Consider the following 7,914-nt stretch of genomic DNA (forward strand, 5'->3'; position numbering starts at 1 on the left):
TCGGAGCGCGGACCGGCGGGGGCGTGGTCGCCGGGCGGATAACGGGCAGCATGACAAAAAAAAAAAAGCCTCCCGGCGCGCGCGGCGCTCGCCCGCCCCGCCCCGCCCCGCCCCGCCCGCGCGGTCTGCGGCTGGGCCGCCGGGGCGGAGGGGGCGTGGGGCCGGGCCGGGCTGGGCGCCGGCGGGGGCCCGGACCGCGGCGCCTTGCAGCCCGTTATCCGCCCGGCGACCACGCCCCCGCCGGTCCGCGCTCCGACTCCTGGCGGCGGCGCCCAGCGCCGGCCCCGCAATGTCCCCTCCCGGGGACCGTGCCCGCCAGGCGGCCCCATGCTGCAAGATGCACTGCTAACGTGAATCTGAAGAGGGATTTTTGAAGAAGGGGCTTCTTGGTCCCCGAACTCTGCGCGGAGCGCTCGTTCCCTCTGCTGAAACTGTCCTCGGATAAACCCCACTCCGCACGCCCTGCCCTCCAGCCAGGCGGACCTGACCGTCTACCTTCTCGCCTCTTCCCGAGTCACACTGTACCTTTGTTCCCGCCGTTATGTGGGCAGGAGCGAGCGCATATAGAATAAACAGTTCAGGAGCCGTTTGAGACGTGCATGCTTGGAGAGTGAACCGTGAATTCACTTACCTTGTTCCCTGCCCCTAGTTTCTAAGTTTAAAAAAAAAAAAAAGCCATATTTAATGTCCAAGCTCCTAACAGTGCTAGCATTTAATGGATGTTGGAGAAATGGTAGGTGATGTTAATACTGTGGATGGTAAACACTACTTTTATTTATATTCTTTGTGGGCAGATAGTCAGTTAGTACCCCTAACCTACCTGAATCTTTGTCAATATTTTTACATAGTTCATCCGTAAAAGCGCCATGGATTTCTAAAGACAGGTTTTGAATAACGGATTCTCTAGGGTGGAGTTTAAATTTTATACATTTCCCCTTAAAAAAAAAAAAACACTCAGCTAAAGCTACAAAAGCTGAGAAAGTGTCCATACAACAAATGTTTGTATAGAGTAAATATTAGTCTTGTTACTTAGTCGCCAGTATGTTGGGGTTTTCTAATGAAACTCCTGGAGAGCAAAGTGTTTTCCTGGGCCTGACAGGTTCCCTTCATTCCACCAAATGAACCCAGGAATTAGGGACAGAAAGTAAGCATGCTTGGGGTAATCCTTTGGATCTTTCCTTGTTGTTAATATGACCAAATGTTTGCAATATTACACAACTGAAAGTGGCAAGTTGTGGGAGATACAGATACGGTCTCTGCAGTTGAATGGTGGTCACTGTTGTTTTATTCTTTGGATATTACCACATTCTTTGGCACTTACTATTTACGTCAAAAATAGTTCATTACCCACCTTCCCCACAGACTCCCTCCCTAAGAGGTGATCCACATCTAAAAATAAAATACTCATTATGCAGTGAATACAGGACTCCAGCAGTAGTCTTGGGAAAAATACAGAACATATAACCATGAATTATAGACTCAAAAACCATCCAAAGGGGTTTCCAGTAAGACCATAAGCCACAAATGCCAAGTAGTCACCAGATGCCCCAAATTCAGCAACAGCCCCATAATTCACAATGATTTCCATAAAGCACGAATCTGGCAAGACACAGATGTTCAATTTGGTGACATACTTAATGAGTTCAATATTTTCTAACCTGCTTTAAACATCTCTGTCTTTCGTTTTCTAAACTGGAAACCAATGAAAAGTACACAAACGTGATGGCACTTAACATTGTGAGGATGTGAAATGTTTTATCCTCCTCAGTTCCTTGGTTCCTAGTTGTCCCTGTGTTCCTAGATCAGTATCCTCACCTGCCTCATCGGCCGACTCAATGGGAGGGTCTCATTCATGATTTAGAGGATTCCCTATTCCCCGTAAAGCCTGAGCCCGAAGGTTTAGAACAGTCTGGACTAGGAGAATCTGTCATAGGTGAAGTCCTCCCAGGAAAAGCAGGGGAATGCCAGTCCGGGGGACAGTGGGAGGGGAGGAGAGCCGAGGTCCTGTAGAGGTAGGTCAGCCCGGGGCCGCAGGAGCCTCCATACTGGGGCAGGGGCCACTTCCCAAATGCAGCCTGGGGACAGGCAGGGGACGCTGTAACACAGCGGGAAGCAGCCGCTGAATGGTCAAGCTGAGGCAGTTCTCTTGTGGGGAGGGATCTAAAGGTGTCCAACCCATCCAGGGACCCTGCTGAGGCCTGAATCAGGAGGCAGAGCTGTCCTAGGTGGCCGGAGGCCAATGCCTGGAACCAAAGACTTCAGTGACAGCCAGAGTCCCAAGGGCCAAAGATGGTTGGTAAATCCAGCATGGAGGCCCGCCTTGTCTAGACATCAGCCCTATCGGCCCATGCACAGCCATCACCAGCAAGGATCTAGAGAGGATGGCGTTCATCTGAGACGCCTGCCTCCCCATGCACCCTCCTCAAAACCGCCTCCAGACCAGGCAGCTCCGCACTCCCTGTCTCCTTCTCCCTAATTTATTTTTTATTTATTTTTTATTAATTTTATTTTATTATGTTAGTCACCATACATTACATCATCAGTTTTTGATGTAGGGTTCCATGATTCATTGTTTGCATATAACACCCAATGTCCCTAATTTATTTTTAAAGGTGAGAAGTCAGGTTGATCAGATTTCATAGGCATTTCGCCTCAGTAAACTGAAGAAAGAACTATTTCTCAATTTCATGGCACTAGGAGCCCTCTCTCTTAAGTTAAGGGACTCATTGACCATTTCTTCTCTTTTAAAAAAGGAGTGGTGTTGGCTAAGTCGGTTTAACATCTGCCTTCCACTCGGGTCATGATCTCAGGGTCCTGGGATCGAGCCCTGTGAAGGGCTCCCTGCTTAGCAGGGAGTCTGCTTCTTCCTCTGCTCCTCCCCCCACTGATGCGCGCTCTCTCTCTCTCTCAAATAAATAAATAAAATCTTTAAAAAGAAAAAAAAGGAGTGGTGTTAACCACAATCGGAAAAAAACTTGTAAGGGAAACCCCAAACTAAAGAGTTATTGAAGGATGAAGTCTTCTCACGGCACACACCCCACCTGAGATGGGGACCAGTACTGGGTCAGGTACAGAGCGGGGGGTTCCAGCCTTCCTTCTACATGAGGAAGTACCACCGGGACAAGCTGTGCCCTGCCCCAGGGTCTCAGTGTTCTGGTGTCCCAGTGGGTCTTTCCACGGATCATGTTTTAAAAGTCCCTTCTCAGTGATTGTAGACTGACATTTAGAAATTTGTTCAAAAAACGCCACATTGTCTCTAACTTCCTTTCTGCTTTCACGCAGGGTGATTCTCTATGACACGTAATTAAAATTCATCTCCACCTACGTTCCTGAACACTTTCTCACAAATTGCAACGCTGTCCCCACATGCATTACATTTTTTTCTGTTGCTAATACATTGAACGCCTGTAACAGGTATAACATTTCATATAATTTGCAGCAATTTCTTGGAAACCCTTGGTAAATACCTCAATTGTTTGTTGGCAGCAAGCCTTGAGCAACTGACAAGAGTTCCCTGTAAGGGCTTCTTTAAAGACGCAGCCCCTGGACTCCTGCCGCAGACGGGGGGGGGGGGGGGCTGCAAAAAGTGGTAATCATTTTTTAAAACCTTTAGAAATACTTCTTTTGAGAAACAGCAAATGCAGTGGAGGGAATTGTAATAATTCGTCTTTTCAGAAGGTTCTGTTCATTGCGAAGAAGAAAATCTATAATGACCATTTTACTAAGATTGCCACTTAACCTCTATTAACCCAATAAAACTTTGCTTTATTATTAGTGCACTATTAAACGGGCATTTAAGGTCCTCATTAGCTAATTACTTTTTCTCAATATTTCCTTCTGTTTGCAGCATTCCAGGCAGATGCAGGAAAGGGCAAGCGACTATGGCTTATGTTCTGGCTTCCAGACGGGAGTGGATCCTACACCAGTTTGTGCTAGAATGTTCTTCATGCTTCCTTGGTCTGCTTATCAGCTTTGTCCATTCTTTCCGTCAGATACTGAGTCATTATGTGTGTATTTGAGAGACAGAAGAAATTCAGCATGGCTCTGGGTGCTGGCCGGATGGGATGTAATCTTACCAAATAGAAAACATAGGCTGACGCCAGCACAGGCGCTATTGAGAAACTGCCTGAATGTTCTCTGGGAGATAACCTCCCTGCAGAGGCCAGGGACAGTTTGCTTCGAGTCTAAGACTTAATCCTTGAATAGCAGAGAAGTTTGCCTTTCCCATCCATTGGCAAGAAATGCCATTAATCTTTAGAGCGGTACCAGAGTTTCCACAGCTGGAAAGTTTGCACAAAGACAAAGCTTCCATTCCACAGGAGGGAGGGAGTGCCCCCTCCCGACTATCAGAACCCAAGCGCTGGTCAGCTGGTCAGCAGCATCGCCACCTGAGGGCCACATACAGTGGTCAGGCCTGGGCGCCTTGTGGAAATGCTCCAGATCGATGTGCAGCTTGGACTCTCTCTGTTTTACCCTCGGCCTAATGAAGCATAAAATTGCTTGGGGAAAAAATATTCAAGTTGCAGAAGAAGGTTTAAGCTCTGAATTGAGGCAGCAGAAATTCAGATCCACAAACACATAAAGGGCAAAGCAAGAATAGGAAAACATCAACCTGCTCAAATGACCCCGTGTCATTGACCTTTCACACGCCCTGTTGTCGTGCCAGGATGCCCAGGCCAGGGTCATAGACACTCCCATCACCCATCTGATGAGTTATAAGGATGATTATCCAGACCTGGTATTAAGGTCTCTACAGGAGTTCAAAATAAAAATGGTATGATGATGCACTCTGTTGGAGAGTCTGGAGAAAGAAGCTTTCGAACAGTCTGGGAACAAAGTCATACAACCCACTTAGAGGGCAATTTGGTCAAAACTGCAAGTTATAAGTGCATTGAGTTTTGACCCAGCAATGCCATTTCTGAGAATTTGTCCTCCAGCCATACCAGTACAAAATGACATTTGTACATGGTTACTTTCTGCCACAGGGTTCGTGACACTAAAAGATGAGACCCAAGTGTTCATTTAATTTCGTGGGAAATGGAGAAATAAACACCAGTGCAGAGTATGAGATAGTCTGCAGACGCAAAGCAGAGCAAGGGAGCGCCCCCTCCCCACTGAGATGGAAGGGGGACAGAACAGAAAGCAGACAGAATAAGAATCTTGGTAGTGTCTTCATAACAAAACACCAGAAGGAGGCACAAGAAATCAGAGAATAAAATCTCCAGGTTTGGGGGGCGCCTGGGTGGCTCAGTCGGTTGAGCATCCAAGTCTTGATTTTGGCTCAGGTCACGTTCTCTGGGTTGTGAGATCGAGCCCTGCATTGGAGGGGATTCAGCTTGAGGTTCTCCCCCTCTGTGCCCCCACCCCCCACTCACGTGCTCACTCTCTCGCTCTCTAAAATAAACAAACCCTTTTTAAAAGTTAAAAAAAAAAAAAACCAGAACAAAACAAAAAACCCCTCCAGGTATGGGACTTGGTAGTTGAAAGGAAAACTGTGAGTGAGATTTCCCAGTGGAGACTTAAATATTCATTTGGTTTTTTGTTACATGATTGTATTATCTATGGAACCCTCCAAGAAAAAGTACCAATTTCCCACCAGTTGAAGCCCTAAGATGATGTTCAAGCAGAGCATTGATGACTAAAGACCATAGGTTCTCTCTGACACCTTATTTGGTGCAACTGCTCTTGTTTAATGGAAGTGGGAACCGGAACCCAGAGAGATGAAACCAGTTTAGCCACATGGGTGCCACCACCAACCAATCAGCCAATACCCCAGCCCAGAAGGCCTCAGATCCTAAGCAAGAATCCCCCAAGTTTTGTCTCTCACCCCTTAGCAATCAGTTAAAATGGAAGTTTCAGAGATCTAATCAAAATTTTACTAGGTAGTTTCCCTAACACATCATAAGTGTTCTACCAGCACGGAAAAGTCATTAATGGCCTTCTCAAACCATCAAAATGCCTATACTTCTTTCAGAATCTATTTCTCTACTTTTTTTGTTTTGTTTTGTTTTGTTTTGTTTTAAAGATTTTTATTTAGTTAGTTAACAGAGATAGAGAAAGAGCATAAGTAGGCAGAGCGGCAGACAGAGGGAGAGGGAGAGGGAGAAGCAGGCTCTCCGCCCAGCAGGGACCCCGATGCAGGGCTGGATCCCAGGATCCTGGGATCATGACCCGAGCCGAAGGCAGCCGCCTAACCGACTGAGCCACCCAGGCGCCCCTCTCCACTTTTTTTTTTATCCTGGTTCCTCCTTGTACTTATTCCTGGTTCTTCCATAATCTTAGGGCCTCATATCATGTCTTTTTTGTGTATGTACCTTTAAGCATACAAAAGAAAGAATCAATCTTTCAAAGTTGTCTTAGACTAACACGGTATTAAACACAACAAAGGGGTCGGGGCAGTACCAGAACATTGTGACAATGGCGCCCTCTCGTGGTGTATAGCTATTCCTGTTAAGTGAAGGTCTATAATCTAGGACTCAAAGAGAATGGTCAGATTTTTTATTTTATGGTTACTAATAACCTGTTTCTAATGACCTGCCTTTACTAGAATTTTCCAAGGTGATATCCTGGTCTTGGATTTGTGGCTAACCAGTTGGCGAAACTGTAAAATTAGAGAAGTTGCGCTAACGGGCCAGTTAAAATCTACCCCTTGCATCTTTTTTTTTTTTTTTTTAAAGATTTTATTTATTTGACTGAGAGAGACACAGCAAGAGAGGGAACACAAGCAGGGAGATGGGAGAGGAAGAAGCAGGCTTCCCACTGAGCAGGGAGACCAATGCGGGGCTCGATCCCAGGACTCTGGGATCATGACCCAAGCCGAAGGCAGACGCCCAACGACTGAGCCACCCAGGTGCCCCCACCCCTTGCATCTTGAAGCTGAATGAGAAACATGGGAAGAGTGACTGGTGTCTGTTGTTTTAACAAGTGCCCCGCGAGATTCTGTTACTCAGAGAGTTTCGAGAGCCATGGATCTCTGCTTTCATGTGGGAAATGGGTCGATTTCCCCCACCAATGAAAATGACCAGCCAGTGTAAACTGATTGCACGTGGCAGTAGATGCTAAGGGAGAATCTTTATCCTCCTGCGTCTGCCTGGGATCACAGCTACAGAGGAGTTCACACTGGAGAGGCTTGTCTGCTGGCTCTCGAAGCAGATGTTTGAGGTCCAACATTGTCTTTGAGATTCTCCTCCAAATGCCACCTTGAACACGTTTGCACTCATATGAACTATGGGTGATGTGGTTGTCTGCACATAATGTTTGCCTTTGTTGCTGTGTCCCCCCAAGAAAGGCCCTCTCACCCACACCTGAATTCAGAGGGCACTCTGAAAATGTGCCCTCCTGTCTGGCAAATGGAAAAGAAGACTCAAAGACAACATGCTTTATTATCGCAAACTAGAAGTGGTCTTTTTAAAAATTATTTTATTTGTTTCCATCATGACAAGTGTACTCTTGAATCCCCATCTCCTATTTCCCCCATCTCCTCACCCACCTCCCCTCTGATAACCATCAGTTTGTTCTCTAGTTAAGAGTCTGTTTCTTGGTTTCTCTCTCTCTCTCTCTTATTTTTCCTTTGCTCATTTGTTTCTTAAATTCCACATATGAGTGACATCATATGGTATTTGTCTTTCCCTGACTTATTACACTTAGCATAATACTCTCTAGCTCCATCCACATCGTTGCAAATGGCAAAACTTCATTTTTTTTAAAGATTTTATTTATTTATTTATTTGTCAGACAGAGAGAGAGCACAAGCAGGGGGAGCGACAGGCAGAGCAGGCAGAGGGAGGAGCAGGCTCCCCACTGAGCAAGGAGCCCAATGCAGAACTCGGTCCCAGGACCCTGGGATCATGACCTGATCCGAAGGCAAGGGCTTAACCGACTGAGCCACCCAGGTGTCCCAAGACTTCATTCTTT

The sequence above is a fragment of the Callorhinus ursinus genome, unplaced genomic scaffold (genome assembly GCF_003265705.2).
Source record: "Callorhinus ursinus isolate GAN/ISIS: 27379988/994484 unplaced genomic scaffold, GSC_fseal_2.0 scaffold47, whole genome shotgun sequence".
Classification (NCBI taxonomy): Eukaryota; Metazoa; Chordata; class Mammalia; order Carnivora; family Otariidae; genus Callorhinus; species Callorhinus ursinus.